We start from the raw sequence: 18,185 nt of genomic DNA, 5'->3' as shown, positions 1-18,185 counted from the left end.
GTTGTTTTTCCTTACACAGTGAAATCCCACAAAACGGAAAAGATCGAAAATTACATTCTGAACAATTTTGTTATATACAGGTTTTCGCTACGGCGAATATTAACGGAGAAATCTGACATTTAGTGTCTTGGCCTCCATAAAATTACTAAACCATTTTGTTATTATTGTTACCATTATAATGCACGAGACAACTCTCCTCGTTGCTGGGGGCGTCTTGTAACGTGCTACTTCCAGAGCTGAAAACAAGCAATTGTCGAATTTCATTTTAAAACCCTTTCCGGATCTGTTTCTGCATCCATAAGCATAAGGGCCAGGCGTAATTTTCTTCAAACCTCAGACCTCAGAAATACGTAAATTCACACACACTTCGAAACTAATAATACTAAATAATCTTCCGTGTTTAATATAAATCTATTTTCAGTTGTATTAAGGTTAAAACATGTAGCCTGTACTTCGCTGGAATTGCATAAAATGTGATCTTATCCCTGTGCGGAATACATACGTTTAAATAAGCAGACGGGACATTTGGCTAAAACATGGCGGAGCCAATCAGAATGATGCACTCGTTGGCCGCACTTTACGTATAGAGTCACTGTAGCTTCCGTCTACAGGTCTCGTTTCGGTCCTGGTTCACCAGGTGGCCGCATTCCTCTTGTCTCTTCCCATAATTAGATTTTGTTTATATTTACAAAAATCCACTGCACAGTACTGTTGTGAAGCAGACAACACACACTATTAAATTTTAGATTCAATACTTTCGTAACGGCTTACGCCTTTATTACACCTGCTAGGGAGCACACACACACAGCACTACATTATCTGTCCGGGACGAGGGTGGCAAATTTATGGGGCGGTGAAAATGAAATGGTCTAATAGTTTGAAAACGAGTTTTTAGAATTCGCGCACTGAATAACGGAATTTTCGTTCCACTTATTTGAAAGCTGTCGGGAGTAATATTATAAATATCATCACAGTGTTGAAACACAGCCCCCTCGCTTCTGCGTACAGTATAACGATGACTTGGGGATGCAACTTAGTCAAGTGGGTGGTGAATCAACGCCACCTAGACAACTGCGTGATGTTGAATGAATCGGAAAGGCCGTTAGTATCCCATAATGCCAAGAGTTCCGGAGAAGTCCATGGAAGTGAAAGCCATTTTTATTAATATTTTCAGAGTTTCATTAAGCGTTTTTCGTGTTACGTACACAACATGGATGATCAAAAACAATTACGGCAAGTGGCTCAAATGATCACTGATTAGCAGTAGAGAAGGGAAAATAAAATCTCTCAAACACGAAATCTAGACTTGTTTTTTTAGAGGAACCAAACTGCAGTATAACTCAAACCACTTCCTCTCATATAATGACGAAAATAAAAATGATGGTACTGGCACAGAAAACTTTGATGAGTTGCGTTTTCGTTGCGTTTTCATTGGTCTGTTGGTCTGCTGTGGGAGTACGTGGAAATTGTGAAGACGATCTACGACCAACGGAAGGTATTTTTAAATCAGTCGATTACCCTTATTTTTGGCTTATGAGTAGTAGTTGCAATTTTGTCTGATCAGGTTTAAGGAAGGGGGGGGGGGTCGGGCGGAATAATTATTTGGGACTAGAGGCGTTACAGTGTTCAAATTCGGCCCTGGCGCTGCTACTTAAAAAATGTGGAAGCGTGATTCGGTTCAGCTGAATGCATTCGAACTTAGAGAACACGATGGTCATTCTGGTGCGTTATTTATGAATAGAACTAACTTCACCCAGATGTCACGCTTTTCAATAAATCTGTAGTGCTCGCCCAAAAGAATTATTGAACCATGAATTGGAGATCTTACCTTTGATAGGGACAAGATTACATCTACATTGATATTGCCTGCCCTTGGTAGCCACTCAACCCATTTGACAGTCCATCATGAAGCTGTTCGGTGCTCTGCTCGCAGCCCTAGCCATCGGTTACGTGGAGGCAGCATACAATCTGGCGGTAATATTTCATTCTTCTAGAAAATCAGCTGGGATTGATAAAATATCTGGGCATGTAGCAAAGGCTACGGGTTGGGATGTAGTGCCATAACTTACATACTTACGTGATTACAGTTTGCATGAAGGAGTGATACAAACTGAATGGAGAGTTGCAACAGTAGCCCCAGAGTACAAGCGGAAGGGTGATGAACACAAAGCGGATAATTATAAGACCGTCAGGTTGACTTGTTGTTTCTGAGCTTAGAGAAATCATTCTTTCTGATTACATTAAACACGTTTGCGAAACTCCTAACTGATTATATAGAAGGCAGTTGGGGTTTAGGAAATGTTATTCCACTGAAGGTCAACTGACGAAAATGAGGATTACTGTTCTAGTTAACAGAGTGGTTAAATGGGAGCTAAAATTCTAGAAAATAGAATCCAGAGAATTACTGTGTTAATAGGGTCATCAGACATCATGGCGATCACTGTAAGTACATATCGATGGCCTAATTAGAAAACCTCGTATCCCCCAATGTTCTTTCTATCCATGATTTCCCTTAAGGCTGATCACATTTTTCAGCCACACAGGGATATGTTGTCCATCAGAACAATTTTCATTGTGTTCATTTTCCTATGCAGATGTGTGAAGGGAAATGAACCTTAAGTACACTATACTGTAGGAATGTGTACATACGTCACGCAAACATAATTCCTACAGTACGGTGCGGCAATGGGATAGGAAAGGGGTAGGAGAGGGATCCGAGCGGCTGTGTCTTTAAATAGGGTACAGTCCCATCATTTTCCTGGACTGTCGTGATCCTATTTTCACCGGCGTTTGTTGGTTATTTATTCTCTATTTATCTGTAAAAATGAGTCTTAACCACGAACAAGCTTCTATGTTGCATTTCGCGAGTTTTACGAAATCACGCTACGAAGATTTTTGTTGCTTGCTGACTCTCGATGAATAGTACGTTATATTGTAACATAAACATTTGTTCCATAAAATCGATACTGCTGTTTTATCAACAACAACAAAAAATAAATGTATTACGTATACGGTGTATTATACGAAATCCATTTAGTATTTATTGCACTCGTAGTAATTCTATACGCGTTATTAAGTTATGTTTATTACTGAAAGTAATGCAAGAATGAATAAAACTTACCTAGGGCTGGGAATTTGTTACTACTATTTTTTCGGATGTTTACTTCGCTTTACATCCTTGATAGACCAAACAGCAATCTGGCTATTACAAATACAATTTTTACACATTATAATTCGACTAAACAAATTTGATCTGATAACAAACTTTACATACTATAAGTATATGCACACCGAATTTATATTACCTTTCTATGAGATCAAAATTATATTTCTGTAATATTTTATACAAAAAATTCAAGTATCCCAATTGTATATACATGTGTGTATTTCCAGAAAGAAAAAGAAAGTACTTCAAGCAAATACTTTGGCATGGAATAACGCTACGTACCTCGTTTGCTGATACGAGCCTTTTCGCAAATCAGCAGCGGTTTTTGCTCGGTAACTTTCCATTCGTTTTGATTACTCTTTCCATTTCTTCTATCCTTACCCCGTGTGTGTGTGTGTGGGCGTTAGAATTACACCCACGGCATCACCTGCCTGTCGTAAAATGCAACCAAATGTGGCCTCAGGGGCTCTAAACAAGGGACCGTGGGTTGGCGACCATGGGGCTCTTAGCTGAGTCCTGACACTGCTTCCACTTACTTGTGCCAAGCTCCTCACTTTCATCCATCCTATCCGATCTTCCTTGGTCAACTCTTGTTGTTTTCCTACCCCGACGTTATTAGAGCCCACGAGGCCTAGGGTGTCTTTTATTTCTACGCCCTTCCTGTGTTATTTCCCTTCCACATTTTCCCTCTGATTAGTTTCATATAGAGGATAGTTGCCTAGTTGTACTTCCTCTCAAAACAATAATAACCACCTTGGCATTCTTCCTTATGACAGTTGGTGATAGAACACGAACTTTGGTATAATCAGATTTCACGTTTATGTTGACAATTAGAAAATCTAGAGACAGAATGGTTCTGACCGCGTATTGCGGACTTATGGTCGGTGTGATTCTTGCAGCTTGGAGCGTTGAAAGCGGGCTCAATAATTAAATGTTCGACATATAGCCTTGTTCTGCGATTGTCAAATTACGTTTTACTTTCAGCATTTTCTTCATACTGGCAATCATCTATCATCGTAAGCTTAAGATAAGTCTATAGACAGATCTAAGAGGCATCACAGACCTTGAAACCTTTCATTTTGTTATGATTTAGGTCAGATAAAATGGCTGCCGTTTATACAATGTAAGATACTGATATATTATTTCGTGATAACAGAAACCATGAGATTGTAGGAAAACAAGAACTTCACCAGAAATGAAGGTACAACTATCAATATGAATTCGCTTGTTGTCGTTATTGAAAAATATATAGTTTTTTGAACAAATCAACGACTTCCCGCAATTGCGGTTTGCCACAATTGATAAAGTAAAGCATACCAGGATAGACAATGTTTTATCATATACAAATATAGCGGTAATACGGATTTTTTAAATTATGGAGGTACGTATGGTAGTGGTAACTATTCTTTCAATGCTGTTCATAGGCAGGTCGAACTTTTTCCAGAATTCTATGAACAAGGCAGGTATTGTACCACGAGCGCCAACCATTAGGCCGATAATCTCTACTTCATTCAGCTGGTATTTACCTTTGTAGAACGGGATAGTGGGTGCGAAAATGTTCTGCTTTTCAAGATGAACTTGGCTGACAGGGTGCTCGAATCGGATGATAGGATCGATAATGAAGCCTTTTTTGTCGTTATCTTTAAAGGCGATTATGTCAATTCGTCTTGCACTCTCTGTTGTAGACAAACCATGGACTTCTTCATGTACACGGAAGCTTTTGCTACTGAGTTCTTCTGCGATCAGTGATCTTATCTTGTGGTGACGTGGGTTTCTCAGTACTTCGTCGTAAGTGCAAGAACCCAGAACGTGAGCCAGTGTTTCTTTCTCTCTGACGCGTCTGCGACAGAGGTTTCCGTCCTGAGTTCTGCCCAGGATCGTTCGTGCTGCAGAAACATTTGATGTCATCTTGATTGCCTCTCGCCATTCGCTACAAGAGAGTCCCTGGTGATGCCTGATCCAATTATTGGACGGAGTGTACTCTTTATGTAACTCTACACCGATCGCCTTCTGAGGCAAAAAGCACCAAGTTGCCATTTCACGACTTCTTAGTTCTTGGCGATTTTTTCTTGGATTTGGAAGGTCACTGCCATTATTGGAGAATCTGTTAATATCTGTGATGTTGAGGGCCTGTAGACAATGCGACGTTTCGGATGTCAGATCACGCATCTTTAAAACGTAACTATTGCTGGCTCGGTGAAGGGCGCTGCATGCACTTATTTGTTGCATATTTACTTCCCAAGTTGTTTTGAAAAGTCCGAGGCCTTTGAATCTTAAATCAGAATACAGAGCACTATCGGATGTATCCGTGGATAATTGCAAAATTTCCTTTAGGGAGTTCTTTACCATTTTCTCGGCGGTTTTCAGGAAGCTAAGTGGTACTTGTCTAATTTCGGCGGTCTGGAAAACATATACGAGAGTAGGGCTGACTGCTTTGTTCAGAACAATGAACTTTTGATCTGCCTTTAACAAAGGTGAGGCTGTAAGCGCATCTAACTTCTTGTGCAAGGTTTTTACAGAAGAGTTCGCATCAAAGGTGAGTGTTTCGTTAAAAGTGACGGCGAGATATCGAATTTCTTCTTTTAATTTCAAAAAAGAAAGATTGAACGTAGGCTGATGAAAGAAGTTGGTAACACGGATGAATACCATTAATATGGAAGGAAAAAATCCTATAAAGGGTAATTCTGATCTACTATCAGCACAGAATAGAGGAAGGTAAAATACGTAACACACAAATTAAGAGTTAATGATAGGAAGTTCATTTATTATTATAGCAAAATGAAGCAATTTTGCTGTGATTGGTCAAATTATTAATATCGTTTGCCTGAATTTCAGGAACCAGACTTATTACATTCCTTAATGGATATTTATATATGATCAAATAACACGAGGATGATCACTTCAGAGTAAAACGGGTAGAATTTTGAGAACATCGAGGATAATATTTAATTTTCATCGGAGGTCATGAAAGGACTTCAACTTATATCAGATGAGTGGAATAGCTATTGCTTTTCTTTTGCTTGTGGCATTCAGAATTATTAGAATGCAGTTTATATGTGCTAACTTAGACAACCTAAAACGACATAAATCTAACTTGAGAAAGGATATTAGCGAATATTTATAATGTGATAGATCGTTTCCTTGAAATCATTACCGTGTTTGATAGGCATTGATATTAGGCTATCAGGTTAGGTATCATTCTATTAACATATTTGATAGTAATTCTCCAGTGACGTTCTACAAACCGTATAGTCAGAGGATATTGGTATTAAAGTCATCTAATTGAATTTATGAAGGAGTAGTCAGCAGAATATTAATGTCTTCAGAATACTCTAAACCCCGTTGCATTTTTACGTTAATCAGTGGAATAAACATGATTTCAATTACGTTTAGGATGATTTTTTAGTGAATATTTAAAGGTTATAGAAAATAATGGGGGTCACTTTGAACTCTTTAAATAACCTTTGCCTCCATGCAAGAACTGTAACGGTATTTCATTTTGTTTCGTTAATATTAACTATCAAAGAGCGTCTACATTATTCTGGACCACTCTGTATATTCAGTGCCTCTTTAATGATTTAATGAGATAAGTTATTACGATGATTACGGGAAAAGTGAATGAAAACCTGGAAATGTATTGTGTGCATAGATAAATTAAGGAAGATTGGTGTTTAATATATTATAATATATTGTTATTGGTGTTCCGTGGATCACAGAGGGAAATGTTGCGCGAGGGTTTAATGGACAGACAGGAAAAATGAATAAAATTTCCAAAATAATATATTTTCTTTCTCTTTTTCACTTAACACCAAATTTACAAACAATTTGAAGAGAACATGGCTCATAATGAACAATATTAGCCGAAAATTGTACAATAATACTCCAAAACGCTTCTAGAAAATGTGCCTAACAGCTCTCTAAATATTTCACTCAATTTACACATACGTATTTACATCAGACAGGGGTGAAGCCCCAACACAACATTAAATGATCCACTGATCATTGTGGCAAGATACAAACCGTAGGCCGGCCTTTACAATAGAAGTCGAGCCGAAGCTCAATAAACTACCATCTTCCAAGCCACTAGGCTCATTCTATTATCTAAGGGTGATAACCCATTACCTTAGCGAGAATCGGGTACACTCGTTATTCAGACTGAAAATAAATATGGATCGAGAGATCCAATGAAGCAGGAGCAGGAGGCGAATACTAGTATAGGAATGAACGTTTGAAGGAGAAAACCAAGCAAGTAGCAAAATCCAGAGGCTGCAACAGGTCGCCTTACACAAGAAGAGAAATCCCTAGATGGATAGAGCCCGTTGAATGAGTGGCTTATCCGTAATAACGGTTGACTTAAGAAAGCCAAAGGAAAGAGGCGAAACAAAATTTTGGAAAATATATTTAGTCACCCGAAACTCAATTTGAATGGATGGGAACGAGGGTACCGCACTTGTGGCTCCAAGAAATGTTAACAGTCCAATTCAAACTACCTAAGTTAAAACGTACTAGGCGGAAGCCTTAACCTTCCAGAATGAACACCGAATACACAATTTTGCATTAAAGTTCCTAGCCATCTTCTTCACAAGTTTAAGTCGGATGATATCTTCCCAAAGTTAACAGACAACTTCCTCAAAGTTGAAATAAAAAAACAGCAGGTACTCTCCCTACCTTACATGATATCAGGTCTACTTATCATCGTCCCCAGAAACAGATCTAATCACTCAGATACTCTCCACAATATGTACTACCTTCAAACACAAGAAAACCCACTCAGCGGAAATGCCTCCTCCTATAAAGGCCATGAGAGGAGAGTTCTAGACTAAGATGAAATTATTCTCAAGGCTGATTGGTTTCTTCCAAAATTAGGAAAGGGGCGGCAACATGATGTAACTTCTTACAGTCTTACCAATTTACACTTATAAAATTACGTACTGCCACAACACCGCAGTATCATTACCCAACTCTACCTTGTATCTCCGAGTGATTCACAACCGGTAGTAGTTGGACAACACGGGACCACCAAAAGCAACACATTTGAAACAAAGAATACTTACCAAATAGGTCCAACGTGGAATCGTGAATAACAAACACACTGGCCTGGAGGTTAGGCGGATCAACACCCCAAAGAAATATAGTCACTTAAAAGAAGTAGACCAATTTCATTTAAGAAATTTAATAAATCTAAACATACATTTAAAATGCCTTCAATAAGTTTCTAAATCTTACTCGAAAATAATCATGAAAATTGAAAGGAGTTATATCACAATTAAAATCACAATGTATAATGTAAGACGGGTCGACCCTGTAAATTATATTTCATACACCAATGTCTCCAAGAATTAGTAATATCAATATTTTAGAATTTAAATCTTTCTGCACATCATTTTAAGGACAATAAATAATAATTAGGTCAACTGGAGTACAAGGGAAAATAATTTATAGTAAGTTGAGACTTGTTTCTCCGTGACTTCTAGTACACTTAATAACGGATCAGTAATTAAATATCACATGCAAAATTAGTTGACATAAATAGGAAATACCCTCATAAGATCAATACACCAATAAACTCGAAAGCACAATCAATAGAGGACTCAATTCAATTAAAATAGTACTGTCCGGTTCAAGTAAACTTAAGTTGGAATGCAATACGTCACATCACACAGGACCAACACGATACAATCAGAGAAATTCAAATGTTCCAAGTCAAAAACGACACGCCCCCTTTTCTTCACAACTGTCACCCATGGCAACAGATCACATGACACAGCAAAATAAAGATGGCTCCCAAACAATTACTAGATAGCCACCATCGAAACAACTCTAACTTACGGATTTTTACCTGGAATTCGTTGAATTTACAACTCAACATATTGTTATAAGAATGGAAAATCAAATATTACAATTTTAACGGTACTTAATTAATTAGAGCCTCGAGAATTATAACTATCCAATTCACGCCAAATTAACGCCTACCGACTCATCTTTTAAAAATATATATCTTGATTAACAACAATATTCAAACATTTTCGCAATTTTTAATCTGACTTCAATAATTCAGTACGAACTAAGCATCCTTGGTATGTTGGAGATATCTCAGTTATAAAAATGTAGTCAACCAAAAGAACATGATCAGTTGCTTACATCTTCCAACGTATACATAAAATATGATCAATCAAACCACAACCAACTAGCCACAGCAGCGTTTGGCGACAAATTCAACCCGGATCAAATATCTTCATCATTTCTCCTCCCTTTTCTGATTTAGTTGTGTTAAACTTCTATGTGCGACCAGCCACAACGAGTCTTCTTCAACAGGTCAAGCCATTAGACAAAAGACATTCAGAAACATTATCGCCCCAAGATCTACACTACAGATGACGACCCTTGTAGTGCCTTGCACGCGCCCAGATGACAGCAAAGTGCAGCTCAGAAGAAACACACAGATCGATACGTAGCGCCCAGCGCCAGTTGTCCGTACTACTAAGAACTGGTTAGCTCTTCTCATGAAATACATCATTACTTTGCATCGATAAATGCAATTACATACCAAACTGCGTCTTAATAATAATTTCAAGTTATATATATTCAAAATACGCAATAAACACATCATAGTACTACGTACTAAACTACCTCACATAGGAGAGAGCTCTCTTATCCAAATGTCAAAGGTAATAAATCCACATGTAGAGCACTATCTTGTCCTAAGTACGAATTTCTTAGTAAAAGTTCATAAATTTACTGTTAACAGCATCGCAGTAAAGTTGGCGACAAAGTTAAATGTGCGGAGAGCCAAACATCCGGCACAATAACAATGCTGCTCTCTTATCTTTCGACATAAGCCCCATAGTTATTCAAGTAAAATGAGTGTCTGATTTCGTTGACAGTAGAAATTTTTCTGAACACTCTTGACTGCTTCAGCTTTGCTCGCCAGGTCTCTCGAACCATTTCATCAATTGCATTAACGACTGTGTCTGATCCTGATGGATGGACACTTCATTCTTCAGCGCTAACAATCGCTCAACATTCTACGACCCACATCTCCTCTTTTGCTCTTGTATAACAGACATCGTATTATCTCCCCACACCAATATAACATCCACCCCACACCCCATGCAAGAATTGACAATTTCTGTGTTCCAACATACAGAAAAACTGACCAATATACTGACCTCCTTTTTAAGAGCACTCGTTAAGTACATAATTTTGTAACTATTGTACACAGATTCTGTTCTACTGACTTGTGCACCTATGTGCGATCTAAAGGCGTGTCTACGAACCAGTGTGTGCACAGTTTTCAGGCCCTCGTCCTCTCTAAAGATGTGTTGCTGCAGAGGTATGAAATCCGTCGTAAAAAGTACCTTATTTCTGTCATTTCAGGGACCGTATGAGATCAACGTGCTAGCCGTGGATAAATGTGAAACAGAATATGAAGATCAAGTCGAATTCACCTCCAAGGTCACTAAAAAGAGCAAAACTTCTAGAGTGTGGGAAAGCAATGTAACTCTTCCATGTGACTACGACGAGAATTCCAAAGTAAGTACGTTTGTCAATAAAGAGGGAATATGAATATTACGATAGCCTATACTAGGAGTCTAAGGAAATCGATATGAGAACACTGCTTTCTCAAGTGCCCAGGCTCATTGGGAATGGTGGAGGGGAAATATCGGCCTCTCCTCCAAAATATTAATCGACATTTTCATTACACTTCCCTGTACTTTTGAGCTGTGAACCGCAAATTTTCTTCCCCTTAATCCAAGAAACATCAGACATTGGTGTTAGAATGTAACAGAATATCATTTTCCCGTCCCCTGCTTCCGTTCCGGATCACTTGAGACTGTGATCAATCAATCAATCAATCAATCAATCAATCAATCAATCAATCAATCAATCAATCAATCAATCAATCAATCAATCAATCAATCAATCAATCAATCAATCAATCAATCAATCAATCAATCAATCAATCAATCAATCAATCAATCAATCAATCAATCAATCAATCAATCAATCAATCAATCAATCAATCAATCAATCAATCAATCAACCAATCAATCACTACTGATCTGCATTTAGGGCAGTCGCCCGGGTGGCAGATTCCCTATCTGTTGTGTTCCTAGCCTTTTCTTAAATGATTGCAAAGAAATTGGAAATTTATTGAACATCTCCCTTGGTAAGTTATTCCAATCCCTAACTCCCCTTCCTATATACGAATATTTGCCCCAATTTGTCCTATTGAATTCCAACTTTATCTTCATATTGTGATTTTTCCTACTTTTAAAGACACCATCCAAACTTATTCGTCTACTGATGTCCTCCCACGCCATCTCTCCGCTGACAGCTCGGAACATATCACTTAGTCGAGCAGGTCGTCTCCTTTCTACCAAGTCTTCCCAGCCCAAACTTTGCAACATTTTTGTAACGCTACTCTTTTGTCGGAAATCGCCCAGAACAAATCGAGCTGCTTTTCTTTGGATTTTTTCTAGTTCCTGAATCAAGTAATCCTGGTAAGGGTCCCATACACAGAAACCATACTCTAGTTGGGCTCTCACCAGAGAAAAATAAGCTCTCTCCTTTACATCCTTACTACAACCCCTAAATACTCTCATAACCATGTGCAGAGATCTGTACCCTTTATTTACAATCATATTTATGTGATTACCCCAATGAAGATCTTTCCTTATATTTATACCTAGGTATTTACAATGATCCCCAAAAGGAACTTTCACCCCATCAACGCAGTTATTAAAACTGAGAGGACTTTTCCTATTTGTGAAACTCACAACCTGACTTTTATCCCCATTTATCATCATACCATTGCCTACTGTCCATCTCACTACATTATTGAGGTCATTTTGCAGTTGCTCACAATCTTGTAACTTATTTATTACTCTGTACAGAATAACATCATCTGCGAAAAGCCTTATGGAGAACGAATTCCTGTACTACAATCCCTTTTTGCTAAATGCACTCGCTTTTCTTTGATATTTTTTTTTTAAATTCTGTATATTAAGACATTACAATAGATTAAAACCCGACAGTGTTTATGCCTCTGCTACTAAGTATTACTTTTCCTTTTGTCTTACTGTAGATGTTAAACAATGTTATACATTCTAGGATAAGCAGGTATCCTACAATTCACTGATTATAACTTAGTGCTCGTTTCGTTTTTATTTTAGTTTTCTGTAATTTTTGCGACTTTTCTTTAATTCAGAAGTTTGGCTGTTTTTTCCAGTGCAATCAACTCATTAGTTAATATTTTTTAAATTATATGAAATTGTGCCCCCCTTTAAATTATATTCGTAACCGAGACCCTCCATCGCTCAGGCGGCAGCGAGCCGGCCATTCATCGCTGGGTTCCGTGGTTCAAATCCCTGTCACTCCTATGAAATTTTTGCTGAAAGGAAAGGAGGTGGGACAGGATTTTCTCCGTGTACTCCGGTTTTCCCTGTCATCTTTTGTCCAGCAACACACGCCAATACTGTTTCATTTCAACTCCCAGACATTAATCAATGCCTCAGAGGAGTTCGACAGGCTTCGGCAGCCTACAAATTTCTTATCCTTGCCGCTTCATTTATTCCATTCCTGATCTGGGAAACAGGCTGTCGATTTCCACTTTCATTCATTACTCAAATATGGAAGCCAAAGTGAGTCAGTCTCTCTACACACTCTCCGCAAGTGAGCTTCTTGCGTCGATTCCCCACAGAACAAACGACTATTATAATCATGTTCATTTCTCACACCCTTATTCTTATACATACCCATTAATTACCACACAATACCTCTTACTTTTTGCCTGCTGCCATTTCCTGATGGATACAGTACTTTTGTATCCATCTCTTGGCACAGGCCAGAGTCAAGTGTAGCTTTCACCGAAGTTCCAGTCTCATCCATGGCTGTGACAATATGGAAGCTGCTGGGGTATGGGTGGTGCTGAGTAATGACATTCAGAGCACGACTAGTTCATCTGAGTGTTATGAAAGGTGTTGCTCATAGGGTCAGTCGTGCAGCAATAGCACTTTCTGACCCAGTGAGGAAAGCAATGGCAAACTACCTCACTCCTCGTCTTGCCTAGTACGCCTCATTTTGGTGCTGCCATTGGTTTTTGCGGTTTCCTTATAATCGCATAACTTTTGGTGGTGCTATTTGAGGATCCAACCAGCCTCTGGGCTGATGACCTAACAGACAGACCTCGTACTTCTTTGTTCGCAAGCCTTTATTTCATCATTGATAATTTTTGGGTAATTCCGCAGAATTCTAATAATTTTCTTTTGGTCTACATTCCGCTATTGTCATCTGCTTCTGAATATATTTCACTCTAATAATATCGCTTTTACTATCTTATCTTCGTCTTGAATGTCTTTATTCCAACAGTCTTCTTTTCCTATTCAGTTTAGCTTCCTTTTTACTTTCCTTACACTGTAATGCTCTTTCGAATCTAATGTTTGTTAACTGAAATTCAATATTCCCCTTCTGTTTCCACCCACATTAAAATATGTATGTGTCCCACATAGTCCACTTTCTTGATGCTGGGTCTGGGATGAGGTGGTATGAATTCATTATTTTATGATTATTTAATCCGTATATCGTCCAGGGTTGGACACAGCCAGGGAGCCCGCCTCTAACGCCTTAAGTGCAGTGTTCTGAAACGTGAGACATTTGGTCGAGGTTGCAAATGAGGACGAGGACGTGGCCTCACCTGCTATTGTAAAAAGGGGCCTTGGGAGGGACGGAAGGTTTCGAAGGGATATAAAAATAAGAGGGAAGGAAGCGGCCGTGGCCTTATGTTAGGTGCCATCGCGGCATTTGCCTGGAGAGAAGTAGCAATCCACGGAAAACCACTTCGAGAATGGATGAGGTGGGTATCAAACCCCCTCTACTCAGTTGATCTCCGTAGGCTGAGTGGATCCCGTTACAGTCCTCGTACTACTTCCCAAATTTCGTGGCACAGCAGGGAAATGAAGCCGAGCCTCCGAGGGTGACAACTAATCACACTAACCAAACGACTACACCATAGAGGCGGACGAGATTAATTTATAGGGCGTGTTTTTAAAGGCGGGTGGGAATTTTCTTGTCGCATAGCACACCAGTGACCCGACGCCACTTCAGCCATGTAGCATTTACTCGTGCTCGGGTGTCTGGTAATGTCTTTCCGTCCGAGGTGATGAGTGATCCAAGGTATTTAAGTTTGTTGGCTTTAACTAGGTTTTGCCCGTCGATGCGAATACTATCACCTGTTCGTAAGCCACATTGCACACATATTCCCCTAAACGGTATTTCCAAATTTTCAGGGGATTTTCCAGATTCCTTCGGGACTGATCCCCAAGGAGCATATCATCAGTATATAAGATGGTCTACGGGTATGGCGGCTGGATGTCACCTAATACTGTATCCATACACAGGATAATAATAATAGAGGTGGCAGTGCTGAACCTTGATGAACCCCAACATTGATAGGAAGTGAGGGTGAGATTCCTACCGGACAGCGAACCAATCTGGAGAATTTGTCATAGTAAAGTCGGGTCCATCGGACATAGGCTTCTCGAACATTAAGAGATCGGAGGGTTTTCCAAACAAGCTTATGTGGTATCTGGTCAAAAGCCTCTTCTGAGTCCAGAAAGTCTAGGTGTAGAGGTTTGTTTTTCTCTCTATATTTCTCCACGAGGAGACGGTCTGTATGAATAGCATCAGTTGTACTGACCCCTTTGACAAAGCAGCATTGGTTTGTAGAAATTTGTACGATGGTTCGTAAGCAACGATCAAGAATAAGTTCAAAATCCGTCAACGTCTGACATAATGTACGTATTAGTCGGTAAATAACGCATTCACAAAAATCACCTTTGCCTTTCCAAATAGGGACTGTAGTGCTGGTCAACAAAATTGAAGGCATGCTACTGTCGTGGAGAATTCTGTTAAACAGCTTCATGAGAATCTCAGCTCCACCTTGTTCAAGGATCTTCCAGACCTCGGATGCTATATCGTCTGGTCCTGGTGCTTTATTGTATTTCACGTTTTGCGTAGCTCGTAAGACTTTTTCAACGGCAATGACTGGGATAGGTCCATAAACTGGGCGTCCGCACAGTATTGGTGGATGGGGAAATTCCTCATTACTCAAACCCTTGAAATAATCCCTCCACCTGTGAAGGATGACGGTCTGGTCACGCAGGCTTTGATGATCGTTGTTAGGCGCTAGTATAATTCCTAAATATTCTATTTAAATGACTACTTGCAATTCTAAATTATCTAAACCATTACCATTGTTTTACTTTATTTTCCTTTTTACATACCACTTTCGTTTTATTACTGTAATGTAAATTTTTAAACTCCATTTCCTGCAATAGTCAATATTAATTATGACGTTGCTTTGCATAAGTAGGGTAATATGGATGGTCCAGCGGCACCCGCAATTGCGGTTAGCTAGGCTAACCTAACACCTTGGTTAAGTTAAGCTAAGCTAACCTCACAATTTTTCTAAGTTAAGCTAACCTTACAACAGACTCAGACCATGATGTATTGTTTAGACCACGTTTCTGCTGCTAACGTTCAGACACAGCTTCTAAGCGTTTTACTGGGAGATTACTTGAGCAAATGTGTTTGGAATTGACATAACGTGCGAGATTATCAAACTTGTTAAAAGTAGCAGAACACTGACCCCATGCAAACGTTGTAAAATTATGCTTGAGGGTCTTATGTCACTGATGACTTGCTTTGAACAATCTTAAGCAGGCACATTACACTTAAACATATTAAAGCGTTAACTGATTTGTGTACCTGCAACAAATAATAATAATAACAACATACACTGACGTTTTATTGTAAGCAGACCGGATTGCTAAGAAATTACGAGTGTTTACATATTTTAAAAGTGACTATAAAATATATCTTTTATACCAGACAGCGTGTAATAAAGTTGTCGTACTAAGCACTGTTTATACTATACTCTGAAATACATTATTGTTATTAGTACCTACGTCTGCCTCTACTTTTAACTCTACCCTAGCATCTACCTGAACTTCTGCCTTTACATAAACCTTAATATCTGCTTCAACTTCAAGTTTCGCCTCCGCCTCCAGCTCAGCCTCAGCTTCTGTTCAAGTCTCCACCTCCACCTCAACTTCGGTCTCCGAAAGACCTTTTGCCCTTTAGTAAGTGATCCCCAGAAGATCTAGTAAGGAGCAGGTGAGGATACAGTAAGGAGCAAGTAAATATCTAGTGACAGTGAGCCTGGACTGTTCTACACTTACCTGCCCGATGCGCCATTCACCGTTGTCCTAATCCCTTTTATTATTATTATTATTATTATTATTATTATTATTATTATTATTATTATTATTATTATTATTATTATTATTATTATTAACAAATACATCGCAAATGGGAAATATCCCGGTGGCAACGGTTTCTTACAGTAGTGTAATAATAAAGTAAAGTTCATATAATTACCCAAAAACAACAAACAAACAAACAAACAAACAACAAGAGTATAACAAGCAATTCCATGGAATGAAAATATTACAAGAAATACTACTAGTTTAACATTCTAAATCCAGCATCATCATATACAAATTCACAAACAACTTAAGTATGCCCATTGCTTAACATTACGACTTCCAGTACTAGAGGTTCAGCTTACATTAGCATTAATAAAAAACATTTTATAATAGACAATGTGTGATAGTACATGGCACACTATTTGATTCTAATGTTGGTCATAATGATGTTATATTCATCTTCCTCTATGTCTGGCTCCGTGGCTAAATGCTTAGAGTGCTGGCCTTTGGTCATAGGGTTCGATTCTCGGCAGGGTCGGGACATTTATCTATAATTGGTTGATTCCGCTGGCACGGGGGACGGGTGTATTTGCGTCTTCGTCATCATTTGATCCTCATCATGACTCTCAGGTCCCCTATGTGCGTCAAAACAAAAAAACTTGCATCTGGGGAGCCGAACTTGTCCTAAGACACTCCCGGCACTAAAAGCCATGCGCCATTTCATATTCATCTTCCTCTGGATCAAACTACTCTCCATCGGTTATAATGTCCGGATCTAGGTCACTGTCATCATCTTCAAATTCGTCATCTGGTTCAACATAGTCAGTTTCAGTCAATTTTTCTTTCTTCATCGGAAGGTTTAAGGAGAATATTCTGGATTTCATCTTCCGTGAGATCTCCATCCATTTCACACTGTTGACCATGTACGAAAAACCTAAAAAGTATGGATATAGAGTCCCTGTGTATATTACCACATAATTACTGAGTGAAATATTCCACTTTATGTAATTAAATGTAAACAATACGGTGATCATTAGTAGCAGTTCGTCTTGGAGACGAAAGACATAGTAAACGTTTATATGTAGCACTTCGTATGATTTTATAAACTGATCCTAAACAACACTTTCCTCAACTTTCCGTCCACTCTCTCAACTATCAGGAAGGAGGCTGAACATTGCGCTAGGCACTGCCAGACATAAGTGGGGATAGAATAAAATTGAGAATTGCGGGAAGCTTAAGTGTATCAGGTGTTTGTCGCAGAGGCGAGCGCCATTGTTCTAGGGTTAATCCTTAAATTACCAGCGTTTCGCCCGAGTGTAACAGTGGGCTCATCACTTGGATTGCTACACCTGTACAAGACATTGCGTCTAGTGCGCAGTTGGGACACCACTACAAGTCTCCTATGTAGGACAATGCAGTCACGGTGCGCTAGGGGAAGCATGTGCTTGCACTTGTATAAACGCCTGCCATTCTTGCCAGCTTCGCAGCTTCCGCCCATCTGCTGGCAGAATCATAAGCGTTCTGTACATCTATAGCTGAAACATATAATTTACTACTTGATCTATTTAATTATTTATCATTTCACTTTTTAATTACAAAACATATGTAGTATGAAGTTCGCATTCTTTTTCTGGAAGAAGACTGGTACACTGAGAGTACAGGGCAATCCTCCTCCCACTGCATAAGTCATTCTACTAATATCCCATTATAAATCTTACTAAGTGTATACAACAGTGTAATGCCCTTATAAT

This window comes from Anabrus simplex, chromosome 5 (assembly GCF_040414725.1).
Source record: "Anabrus simplex isolate iqAnaSimp1 chromosome 5, ASM4041472v1, whole genome shotgun sequence".
Lineage (NCBI taxonomy): Eukaryota > Metazoa > Arthropoda > Insecta > Orthoptera > Tettigoniidae > Anabrus > Anabrus simplex.
Note: the sequence above shows the minus strand (reverse complement) of the source record.